At 44.1% G+C, this 14,233-nt stretch overlaps 1 long non-coding RNA gene across 1 annotated transcript in view; it reads left to right on the forward strand.

Moving 5' to 3' along the window:
- Positions 1-577: 577 nt before the first annotated feature.
- Positions 578-14,233, forward strand: part of LOC141051414 (uncharacterized) — a 35,766-nt gene continuing 22,110 nt past the window's right edge. The window contains exons 1-2 of the long non-coding RNA XR_012220646.1: positions 578-675; positions 1,304-1,418. This is a non-coding gene — a long non-coding RNA (uncharacterized lncRNA). The remainder of the gene's footprint in view (positions 676-1,303; positions 1,419-14,233) is intronic.

The raw sequence follows: 14,233 nt of genomic DNA on the forward strand, positions 1-14,233 counted from the left end.
AACTACTATAATACTGCTCCTATGTACAAGAATATAACTACTATAATACTGCCCCCAATGTACAAGAATATAACTACTATAATACTGCCCCCTATGTACAAGAATATAACTACTATAATACTGCCCCCTATGTACAAGAATATAACTACTATAATACTGCCCCCTATGTACAAGAATATAACTACTATAATACTGCTCCTATGTACAAGAATATAACTACTATAATACTGCCTTCTCTGGATAATGATTGATATATGGTCAGTTGTCAGGGTCTCCATGTGATGGGTTGGTTTGGGCGGTCACATTGCTCTCATTACTGCCTATTATAGGGGGTGACCGCTCCACTCTGATGATCCTCGTGCCCCTCATTGTCTCTCGGGCCTCGGCGGTGACACTCGAGGTCCTTGTTGTCCGCGTCTCATGATTCCTTCTTCCCCCAGTAATGAAGTTACTTTCTGGATAATGTGATTTTGGAGATTTAACCCTTGTGAGGGTGTCCTCTGTTTGGGAGAATCTGACCAATTGGGAGTGATGAAGTTCGGCCTCTATAGAGTAATCTGAGGTTTATAAACAAACTGATGGGACAGTTCAGTGATGTTTAGGAGAAGGACTGTGCCGCCATGTGTCCCCACTGCGTCTGCTTCCTCCTCATCCTCGCTGCCACCTGGAGCCTCAGTAAGTGCCACCAATGTCTGTATTCATTGTCTGTAGGAAGCAATAATCCTGAACTACGCTTCTAATCCCCATATAATACAATCCTTACTCCGGGCATTAGGAATGTTCATCCTGATCTTCCTGGTTCACGGATAAAATCTTATAAATCCAGTAAAAGCTGACACACAGTCAGGGAATAGAAACCCAGAGGTGGAGTGAGAGAAAGGGGTCTCCCAATAGCTTTTAAAGAAATGCATAAAATAGAAAAATTATCATAAATCATCTTTTAAATTCCCTGTAACTTTATTATTATTATTATTATTATTATTATTATTATTTTATTTTATTTTTTTTCAGAAACTGGTGTCAAGAGTGTTAATTTTGTGTAAGAAATTTTTAATAAAATGGCTGTAAAATGATAAGATGATGGATATTTGGTACTCGATCTGTTAGGAAGCTGCGTCCCTTTTCCCAATCCAGTCCTCCCATCAGCCTGCGGTGTAGCGCTGTATCGCCACCTGCTGGCAGCTTGTGAATACGGCTCTTTAGGAGTCGCGGAGGGTGCGGGGTCTTTGGCTCTTTCTCCTCTGTATGGTTCTGGTTTCAGCTTTTATGATTAGAATGCAATGTATTTCCTTTTCCTTTGCAGGTGGGGGCGCCACTGCTCCAATCTGGGGGTGTGACAGCTTCTTCGGATATTGCCGTCCCGCCTGCTTTGCTCGCGAGTCTTCTGTTGGGCAAAAAGAGTGTGCAGAGGGGTTTCTGTAAGTATCAAACTGTGGTAAAAGCCCCCGTCACAAATACTAGCCCATACTATCGGCCACAGGTATCAGTGTGACCACAGTGCCTCCATAATAGTGACAATGAGGGTCCCCTTAGTAGTGGTAGGCACAGCGCCCCTATAACAGTGACATCCAAGCTATGCTTATTAGTGTAGCCAGGGGCGTAACGATCATGGATGTAGAGGTCGTCACCAGGCCAGGAGCAGCGTGCATGTAACCGGGAGTGCATGGCAGTGCCAGGATGGGGGATATATATACCAGGATGGGGGACATATATACCAGGATGGGAGACATATATACCAGGATGGGGGACATATATACCAGGATGGGAGACATATATACCAGGATGGGGGACATATATACCAGGATGGGGGACATATATACCAGGATGGGAGACATATATACCAGGATGGGGGACATATATACCAGGATGGGGGACATATATACCAGGATGGGAGACATATATACCAGGATGGGGGACATATATACCAGGATGGGAGACATATATACCAGGATGGGAGACATATATACCAGGATGGGGGACATATATACCAGGATGGGAGACATATATACCAGGATGGGGGACATATATACCAGGATGGGGGACATATATACCAGGATGGGGGACATATATACCAGGATGGAGGATATATATACCAGGATGGGGGATATATATACCAGGATGGGGGACATATATACCAGGATGGGGGATATATATACCAGGATGGGGGATATATATACCAGGATGGGGGACATATATACCAGGATGGAGGATATATATACCAGGATGGGGGACATATATATACCAGGATGGAGGACATATATACCAGGATGGGGGACATATATACCAGGATGGGGGACATATATACCAGGATGGGAGACATATATACCAGGATGGGAGACATATATACCAGGATGGGGGACATATATACCAGGATGGGGGACATATATACCAGGATGGGGGACATATATACCAGGATGAGGGATATATATACCAGGATGGGGGACATATATACCAGGATGGGGGACATATATACCAGGATGGGGGATATATATACCAGGATGGGGGACATATATACCAGGATGGGGGACATATATACCAGGATGGGGGACATACACTCACTGGCCACTTTATTAGGTACACCATGCTAGTAAGGGGTTGGACCCCCTTTTGCCTTCAGAACTGCCTCAATTCTTCGTGGCAGAGATTCAACAAGGTGCTGGAAGCATTCCTCAGAGATTTTGGACCATATTGACATGATGGCATCACACAGTTGGCGCAGATTTGTCGGCTGCACATCCCTGATGCGAATCTCCTGTTCCACCACATCCCAAAGATGCTCTATTGGATTGAGATCTGGTGACTGAGGAGGCCATTTGAGTACAGTAAACTCATTGTCATGTTCAAGAAACCAATCTGAGATGATTCGAGCTTTATGACATGGCGCATTATCCTGCTGAAAGTAGCCATCAGATGTTGGGTACATTGTGGTCATAAAGGGATGGACATGGTCAGCAACAATACTCAGGTAGGCTGTGGCGTTGCAACGATGCTCAATTGGTACCAAGGGGCCCAAAGAGTGCCCAGAAAAAATTCCCCACACCATGACACCACCACCACCAGCCTGAACCGTTGATACAAGGCAGGATGGATCCATGCTTTCATGTTGTTTACGCCAAATTCTGACCCTACCATCCGAATGTCGCAGCAGAAATCGAGACTCATCAGACCAGGCAACGTTTTTCCAATCTTCTACTGTCCAATTTCGATGAGCTTGTGCAAATTGTAGCCTCAGTTTCCTGTTCTTAGCTGAGAGGAGTGGTACCCAGTGTGGTCTTCTGCTGCTGTAGCCCATCTGCCTGAAAGTTCGACGCACTGTGCGTTCAGAGATGCTCTTCTGCCTACCTTGGTTGTAACGGGTGGCAATTTGAGTCACTGTTGCCTTTCTATCAGCTCGAACCAGTCTGCCCATTCTCCTCTGACCTCTGGCATCAACAAGGCATTTCCGGCCACAGAACTGCCGCTCACTGGATTTTTTTTCTTTTTCGGACCATTCTCTGTAAACCCTAGAGATGGTTGTGCGTGAAAATCCCAGTAGATCAGCAGTTTCTGAAATTCTCAGACCAGCCCTTCTGGCACCAACAATCATGCCACGTTCAAAGGCACTCAAATCACCTTTCTTCCCCATACTGATGCTCGGTTTGAACTGCAGGAGATTGTCTTGACCATGTCTACATGCCTAAATGCACTGAGTTGCCGCCATGTGATTGGCTGATTAGAAATTAAGTCTTAACACACAGTTGGACAGGTGTACCTAATAAAGTGGCCAGTGAGTGTATATACCAGGATGGGAGACATATATACCAGGATGGGGGACATATATGCCAGGATGAAGGACATATATACCAGGATGAGGGACATATATATCAGGATGGGGGACATATATACCAGGATTGGGGGATATATATACCAGGATGGGGGACATATATACCAGGATGGGGGCATATATACCAGGATGGGGGACATATATACCAGGATGGGAGACATATATACCATAGAATCATAGAATCGTAGAGTTGGAAGGGACCTCCTGGGCCATCTGGTCCAACCCCCTGCTCAAAGCAGGATTCGCTAAATCATCCCAGTCAGATGTCTGTCCAGCCTCTGTTTGAAGACTTCCATTGAAGGAGAACTCACCACTTCTCGTGGCAGCCTGTTCCACTCATTGATCACTCTAACTGTCAAAAAGTTTTTTCTAATATCTAATCTGTGTCTTTTCCCATTCAGTTTCATCCCATTGCTTCTAGTCTTTCCTTGTGCAAATGAGAATAAAGTTGATCCTTCTACAATGTGACAGCCCTTTAGATATTTGTAGACAGCTATTAAGTCTCCTCTCAGTCTTCTCTTTTGCAAACTAAACATTCCCAAATCCTGCAACCTTTCCTCATAAGACAGGGTTTGCAGACCGGTCACCATTCTGGTCGCTCTTTTCTGAACTTGCTCCAGTTTGTTGATGTCTTTTTTAAAATGTGGTGCCCAAAACTGGACACAATATTCCAGATGAGGTCTGACCAAAGAGGAGTAGAGGGAAATAATGACTTCACGTGATCTAGACTGTATGCTTCTGTTAATACATCCTAGAATTGCATTTGCCTTTTTTGCTGCTGCATCACACTGTTGACTCATATTCAGTCTGTGATCTATTAGTATACCCAAGTCTTTTTCACATGTGCTGTCACTTAGCCCTATTCCTCCCATTCTATATATGCTTTTTTCATTTTTATTGCCCAGATGTAGTACTTTGCATTTCTCCCTGTTAAAAACCATTCTGTTAGTTGCTGCCCACTTCTCCAGTTTATTTAAATCTTTTTGAATCCTCTCTCTCTCTTCTCTAGTATTAGCTATCCCTCCTAGCTTTGTGTCATCAGCAAATTTAATCAGTTTACCCTCAATTCCTTCATCTAAATCGTTGATAAAGATGTTGAACAATACAGGGCCCAGGACAAAGCCCTGTGGTACCCCACTTGAGACATTCTTCCAACTGGATGTGCAGCCATTTACGACCACTCTTTGGGTCCGATCACTAAGCCAGTTATGAATCCACCTAACAGTTGCCTTGTCCATTCCATACTTAGTCATTTTTTCAATAAGGATTGTATGAGAGACTTTGTCAAATGCTTTGCTGAAGTCAAGATATACTATATCTACAGCATTTCCTTGATCCACCCAATCAGTGATACCGTCATAGAAGGAAATTAAGTTAGTCTGACATGACTTATTAGTTACAAACCCATGCTGACTCTGTTTAATCACTTCATTCTTATCCAGGTATTGACATACATGTTGTTTAATAATTTGTTCAAAGATCTTTCCTGGTATAGAAGTCAGACTCACCGGCCTATAGTTGCCTGGGTCCACCTTCTTCCCCTTTTTGAAGATAGGAACAACATTTGCTCTTCTCCAGTCTTCTGGCACTTCTCCTGTTCTCCAAGAATTTTCAAAGATTATGGAGAGGGGTTCAAAAATTTCTTCTGCTATCTCCTTCAGTACTCTGGGGTGTAATTCATCTGGACCTGGATACTTGAATTAATTTAGGTTAGCTAAGTGTTTCCTCACTATCTTTCTGTTTATAGATATCCTGGATTCTTCTATTCCCTTAATAGGACAGTGAATAACAGTTGATGTTGCATTTCCTTTCTGAGAGAAAACAGATGCAAAATAGGAATTTAAAAGTTCAGCCTTCTCAACATCCTGTCTTACCATTTCATCATTTTCATCCTGTAAAAATCCTATAGCATCTTTGACTTTTCTTTTACTTTTGACATATCCCCAAAATCCTTTATTATTGCTTTTGACATCTCTTGCAAGCCTCAGTTCATTTTCAGCTTTAGCTAATCTGATTTGTGCCCTGCAGGTTCTGCAGACAGCATTATATTCTTCTTTAGATATGCCTCCCTCTTTCCATTTTATAAACATTTTTTTCTTCCTTTTTAGCATGTGCTTAAGTTCTGTGTTCATCCATCCTGGTTTCCTTAAATGCTTCCTATTCTTCCCTCTTTTCGGAATTGTTAACAACTGTGCTTTGAGAATTTCATTTTTCAAGATTTCCCATCCTTCCTGGACATTTTTGTCTTTAAGGATATCCAGCCATTGGATCCCTCCAATTCTCTTTCTGAATCCCTTAAAATCTGCCTTTCTGAAATCTAACCTTGACGTCTGAGTCTTCACAGGTCTTCCACCTCTAGTTATCCAAAATTCTAAAATAGCATGGTCGCTACCTCCTAGGGTCCCAGCCACTTTTACCTCCTCAACCATTTCCTCCCTGTTTATAAGGATTAGATCCAAGGTAGCAGTTCCCCTTGTTTTCTCCCTTACCTTTTGGAAGATAAAGTTGTCAGCAAGAGAGGATAAGAATTTCCTTGACCTGTTAGTTTTGCCTGAGAGAGATTCCCAACAAATGTCTGGATAGTTGAAATCTCCCATGACAACTATGTCATATTTTTTGGAGAACTTGGCCATCTGATGCATAAAGAGTTCATCTATATCTTCGGCTTGCACAGGCGGCCTGTAGTAAATGCCTACAATGGTGTCCTTTCCATTGTTCTGTCCTTGTATTCTTACCCAAACAGTTTCCACAGAACTCCCAGTCTCTGAAGCTTCAATCTCTGTGCAGATATACGCGTTTCTAACATACAATGCGACACCCCCTCCTCGTTTATCAAGTCTGTTTCTTGCAAATAAGTTGTATCCTTCTGGTCTTGTATTCCAATCATGTGTATTGTCCCACCAAGTTTCAGTGATTCCAATGACATCATATTTCTTTTCCTGTGTTAGTAGTTCCAATTCTCCTTGTTTGTTGCCCATGCTTTGTGCATTAGTATAGAAACATTTTAGTTTGTGATTGGTTTCTCTTTCTCCAATATTGTTATTAATTAGATTCTTTCGTCTTTGTTCTTCCTTTCCACTTCTAATAGCAGAGTTCTCAATAGCATTTGTCAGGTGTATGGCTTTTTCTGGTCTTTTGCTTCCCTTCCCATGTTGTTCTAGTTTAAAGCTCTCCTTACAAGTGTAGCAAGGCGACTTCCAAATACATGCTTTCCAGTCTTCGTAAGGTGCACCCCATCTCTAGCAAGTAGTCCATCGTATAAGTAGTTCACTCCGTGATCCAGAAATCCAAATCGTTGCTGACGGCACCATCGACGTAGCCAGTTGTTCACCTGCAGAATCTTATTCCACCTCCTTGTTCCATGGCCATCCACTGGGAGGATGGAAGAGAAGACCACCTGCGCTCCCAGTTCTTTCACTTTCTTGCCTAAGTCTTAAAAGTCTCTGCAGATGATTTCCAGGTCGTTTCTTGCGGTATCATTTGTCCCCACATGTAGTAGCAGGAATGGGTAGTCATCTGTAGGTCTGAAGAGTCCTGATATCCTGTCAGACACATCTTTAATTTTTGCACCTGGAAGACAGCACATTTCTCTTGAAGTTATATCCGGTCTGCAGATAGCGGCCTCAGTTCCTCTCAGCAGGGAATCCCCCATGACCACCACTCTCCGTTTCTTCTTCACAACATTTTTCTTTCTCCATCCAGGAGGACTCTGAAGGCGTACAAGGTTGCTGTTTGTTGGCAAAGTCTTATCCTGATGTATTTCTTCATTGTTTTCCTGCGTGAGAGCCTGGTACTGGTTCCTGAGCAGTATGGGTGCTGACTGCCTCCTGATCCTCCTGCTTCTCTGGGTCACATGTCTCCATTCCTCTGTTTCTTCAGGTGCACTTCGAATTTCTTCTCTTTCTGTAACATGAAGAGATAATTCTGCTCTGTCCAAGAACTCTTCACCTTCCTTAATGATCTTCAACGTAGCTAACCTCTCTTCGAGATTTTGCAACTTTTCCTCCAACAGGGACACAAGCTTGCATTTGTGGCATGTGAAGTTTGGCTTTTCCACTGGTAAATCTGTGAACATGTAGCAAGAAATGCAGCTCACCAAATGGCTCCTGGCCTCTTCCATCTTGAGATTTCTTAAAAACGATGAAAGATGAGCCATCGTTTGGGGGACATATATACCAGGATGAGGGATATATATACCAGGATGGGGGACATATATACCAGGATGGGGGACATATATACCAGGATGGGGGACATATATACCAGGATTGGGGGATATATATACCAGGATGGGGGACATATATACCAGGATGGGGGCATATATACCAGGATGGGGGACATATATACCAGGATGGGAGACATATATACCAGGATGGGGGACATATATACCAGGATGAGGGATATATATACCAGGATGGGGGACATATATACCAGGATGGGGGATATATATACCAGGATTGGGGGATATATATACCAGGATGGGGGACATATATACCAGGATGGGGGACATATATACCAGGATGGGGGACATATATACCAGGATGGGGGATATATATACCAGGATTGGGGGATATATATACCAGGATGGGGGACATATATACCAGGATGGGGGCATATATACCAGGATGGGGGACATATATACCAGGATGGGAGACATATATACCAGGATGGGGGACATATATACCAGGATGAGGGATATATATACCAGGATGGGGGACATATATACCAGGATGGGGGATATATATACCAGGATTGGGGGATATATATACCAGGATGGGGGACATATATACCAGGATGGGGGACATATATACCAGGATGGGGGACATATATACCAGGATGGGGGATATATATACCAGGATTGGGGGATATATATACCAGGATGGGGGACATATATACCAGGATGGGGGACATATATACCAGGATGGGGGACATATATACCAGGATGGGGGATATATATATACCAGGATTGGGGGATATATATACCAGGATGGGGGACATATATATCAGGATGGGGGCATATATACCAGGATGGGGGACATATATACCAGGATGGGAGACATATATACCAGGATGGGGGACATATATACCAGGATGAGGGATATATATACCAGGATGGGGGACATATATACCAGGATGGGAGACATATATACCAGGATGGGGGACATATATATCAGGATTGGGGGATATATATACCAGGATGGGGGACATATATACCAGGATGGGGGCATATATACCAGGATGGGGGCATATATACCAGGATGGGGGACATATATACCAGGATGGGAGACATATATACCAGGATGGGGGACATATATACCAGGATAGGAGACATATATACCAGGATGGGGGACATATATACCAGGATGGGGGACATATATACCAGGATGGGGGACATATATACCAGGATGGGAGACATATATACCAGGATGGGGGACATATATACCAGGATGAGGGATATATATACCAGGATGGGGGACATATATACCAGGATGGGGGACATATATACCAGGATGGGGGCATATATACCAGGATGGGGGACATATATACCAAGATGGGGGACATATATACCAGGATGGGGGATATATATACCAGGATGGGGGATATATATACCAGGATGGGGGACATATATACCAGGATGGGGGACATATATACCAGGTTGGGGGACATATATACCAGGATGGGGGACATATATACCAGGATGGGACACATATATACCAGGATGGGGGATATATATATACCAGGATGGGGGATATATATACCAGGATGGGGGATATATACACCAGGATGGGAGACATATATACCAGGATGGGGGACATATATACCAGGATGGGGGATATATATACCAGGATGGGGGACATATATATACCAGGATGCGGGACATATATACCAGGATGGGGGACATATATACCAGGATGGGGGGCATATATACCAGGATGGGGATATATATATACCAGGATGGGGGATATATATACCAGGATGGGGGACATATATACCAGGATGGGGGATATATACACCAGGATGGGGGACATATATGCCAGGATGGGGGACATATATACCAGGATGGGGGACATATATTCCAGGATGAGGGATATATATACCAGGATGGGGGACATATATACCAGGATGGGGGCATATATACCAGGATGGGGGATATATATACCAGGATGGGGGATATATATACCAGGATGGGGGACATATATACCAGGATGGGGGACATATATACCAGGATGGGGGACATATATACCAGGATGGGGGCATATATACCAGGATGGGGGACATATATACCAGGATGGGGGACATATATACCAGGATGGGGGACATATATACCAGGATGGGAGACATATATACCAGGATGAGGGATATATATACCAGGATGGGGGATATATATACCAGGATGTGGGATATATATACCAGGATGGGGGACATATATACCAGGATGGGGGCATATATACCAGGATGGGGGATATATATACCAGGATGGGGGATATATATACCAGGATGGGGGACATATATACCAGGATGGGGGACATATATACCAGGATGGGGGGCATATATACCAGGATGGGGGACATATATACCAGGATGGGGGACATATATACCAGGATGGGGGACATATATACCAGGATGGGAGACATATATACCAGGATGAGGGATATATATACCAGGATGGGAGGACATATAAACCAGGATGGGGGATATATATACCAGGATGGGGGACATATATACCAGGATGGGGGACAGATATACCAGGATGGGGGACATATATACCAGGATGGGAGACATATATACCAGGATGAGGGATATATATACCAGGATGGGAGGACATATATACCAGGATGGGGGACATATATACCAGGATGGGGGACATATATACCAGGATGGGAGGACATATATACCAGGATGGGGGACATATATACCAGGATGGCAGACATATATACCAGGATGAGGGATATATATACCAGGATGGGAGGACATATATACCAGGATAGGAGACATGTATACCAGGATGGGGGACATATATATCAGGATGGGGGACATGTATACCAGGATGGGGGACATATATATACCAGGATGGGGGACATATATACCAGGATGGAGGACATATATACCAGGATGGGGGACATATATACCAGGATGGGGGACATATATACCAGGATAGGAGACATGTATACCAGGATGGGGGACATATATACCAGGATGAGGGATATATATACCAGGATGGGAGACATATATACCAGGATAGGAGACATGTATACCAGGATGGGGGACATATATATCAGGATGGGGGACATGTATACCAGGATGGGGGACATATATATACCAGGATGGGGGACATATATACCAGGATGGGGGACATATATTTACCAGGATGGGGGACATATATACCAGGATGGGGGACATATACCAGGATGGAGGATATATATATATACCAGGATGGGGGACATATATATTCCAGGATGGGGGCATATATACCAGGATAGGAGACATGTATACCAGGATGGGGGGCATACATACCAGGATGGGAGACATATACCAGGATGGAGGATATATATATACCAGGATGGGGGACATATATACCAGGATGGGGGCATATATACCAGGATAGGAGACATGTATACCAGGATGGGGGACATATATATCAGGATGGGGGACATGTATACCAGGATGGGAGACAGATATACCAGGATGGGGGACGCATATACCAGGATGGGGGATATATATACCAGGATGGGGGATATATATACCAGGATGGGGGACATATATACCAGGATGGGGGATATATGTACCAGGATGGGGGACATATATACCAGGATGGGAGACAGATATACCAGGATGGGGGACGCATATACCAGGATGGAGGATATATATACCAGGATGGGGGCATATATACAAGGGTGGGAGACATATATACCAGGATGGGAGATATATATTTACCTGGATGGAGGATATATATATACCAGGATAGGAGACATGTATACCAGGATGGGGGACATGTATACCAGGATGAGGGGCATATATACCAGGATGAGGGACATATATACCAGGATGGGGGATATATATACCAGGAGGGGGGACATATATACCAGGATGGGGGACATATATACCAGGATGGAGGATATATATACCAGGATGGGGGCATATATACAAGGGTGGGAGACATATATACCAGGATGGGAGATATATATTTACCTGGATGGAGGATATATATATACCAGGATAGGAGACATGTATACCAGGATGGGGGACATGTATACCAGGATGAGGGGCATATATACCAGGATGAGGGACATATATATCAGGATGGGAGACATATATGCCATGATGGGGGATATATATATCAGGATGGGAGACATATATACTAGGATGGGGGACATATATACCAGGAAGGGGGACGCATATACCAGGATGGAGGATATATATACCAGGATGGGGGCATATATACAAGGGTGGGAGACATATATACCAGGATGGGAGATATATATTTACCAGGATGGAGGATATATATATACCAGGATGGGGGACATATATACCAGGATGGGGACATATATACCAGGATAGGAGACATGTATACCAGGATGGGGGACATATATATCAGGATGGGGGACATGTATACCAGGATGGTGGACATGTAGACCAGGATGGGGGACATATGTACCAGGATGGAGGATATATATATACCAGGATAGGAGACATATATACCAGGATGGGGGCCATGTATACCAGGATGGGGGACATGTATGCCAGGATGGGGGACATATATACCAGGATGGGAGACATATATACCAGGATGGAGGATATATATATACCAGGATGGAGGATATATATATACCAGGATGGGAGACAAATATACCAGGATAGGAGACATATATACCAGGATGGGGGACATGTATACCAGGATGGGGGCATATATACCAGGATGGGGGACATATATACCAGGATGGAGGATATATATATACCAGGATGGAGGATATATATATACCAGGATGGGAGACAAATATACCAGGATAGGAGACATATATACCAGGATGGGGGGACATATATACCAGGATGGAGGATATATATATACCAGGATTGAGGATATATATATACCAGGATGGGAGACAAATATACCAGGATAGGAGACATATATACCAGGATGGGGGACATGTATGCCAGGATGGGGGCATATATACCAGGATGGGGGACATATATACCAGAATGGGGGCATATTTACCAGGATGGGTGTGACGACGGCCGGACAGCAGCACCCTGTGCCACCAATATGTGACGATCCCACCACTGACACCGGTATGTCAGCGGACGAAGGGACGCGACGCACTGCCGGCACACGGCGATCACAGGCACAGTGGGGGCTTATCTTAGTTATCCCACCACCAGCACCCTGTGACAAAAATATACAGCAAGCTAATCTTGCCCTAACAATTTATCGCAGGGGGGTATTTTGGATGCCCCATCACTGCTAACAACCTTCCAAGAACTGCGGGGATTTATGTATATGCCACTTTCTCAGTTCCACTTTGGAACTCGCAGCTGTCCGGCGCCCCCCTTACCCTCAGGTCAGTCAGGGAACTGCACCTAGGATAATTAGTTGCCGGATGGGCTGCTTGTTGTGCACGGGCAATTAGACTACTGCAGTAAGGGAATTATCAATGCTGTGGCCGCAGCCTCTCATTCAGCAATATAAGACCCTTCTGGACTGCCAACTAGCCTAACCAACCGCGCACCCCACGCTGCCACCAGCTCCTGGTTTCTCCACTTAAGTTATAGACTTAATGGAGGGGTTTGAAGCTAACCCAAACAGTAGCGTAATTATCTAAAAAAGGCGCATAGTTCATTTCTTAGAGCATGAAAGCAGACTGATAATTTTTATCATTTATTCCCAAAATGTGGGCAGTGATTACACAGATAAAAGTTGTTATAAAGTTGAGACATTAAATATGTACAATGCAAATGTATAAAAAATAACAAGGATTAAAAGACAGAAATTACACTTACAGTTGCTTAGTTGGTATTAGGCATCCCATGTGGCTCGGGGGATGGGCCGCAGCCAACCAGACATCCCAAGACATTGGCAGATCTTTCTAGCATGGCATCTGCAGCTCAAACTGAAGCACTGTAAGGGAGGGGTACCTTATAGCCTAGGGTCGGTTACATCACGAAAGGGGCAGTCTGCAGAAGTTCAGCTCCCCTTTCTCCAAGTTGCCATTTAACTAAGAAATTTATAATAACAATATCTTAACGAGGGAAGCTCGAATAAACTCACAAAGGGTATCATTGTTTGTGGTTTATCGAACCTAATAGAACAACATCAAGCATGCACTAGAGAGGACACTCCATTTGGGAGCACTCCATATCTCAGTTTCTGGAGGTCTGAGAACTTCGCAAGAGCCACCGTAGCGAAGCCGGGTCCAC

The sequence above is a fragment of the Dendrobates tinctorius genome, unplaced genomic scaffold (genome assembly GCF_039654945.1).
Source record: "Dendrobates tinctorius isolate UK_male_01 unplaced genomic scaffold, ASM3965494v1 ptg000157l, whole genome shotgun sequence".
NCBI classification, from domain to species: Eukaryota; Metazoa; Chordata; class Amphibia; order Anura; family Dendrobatidae; genus Dendrobates; species Dendrobates tinctorius.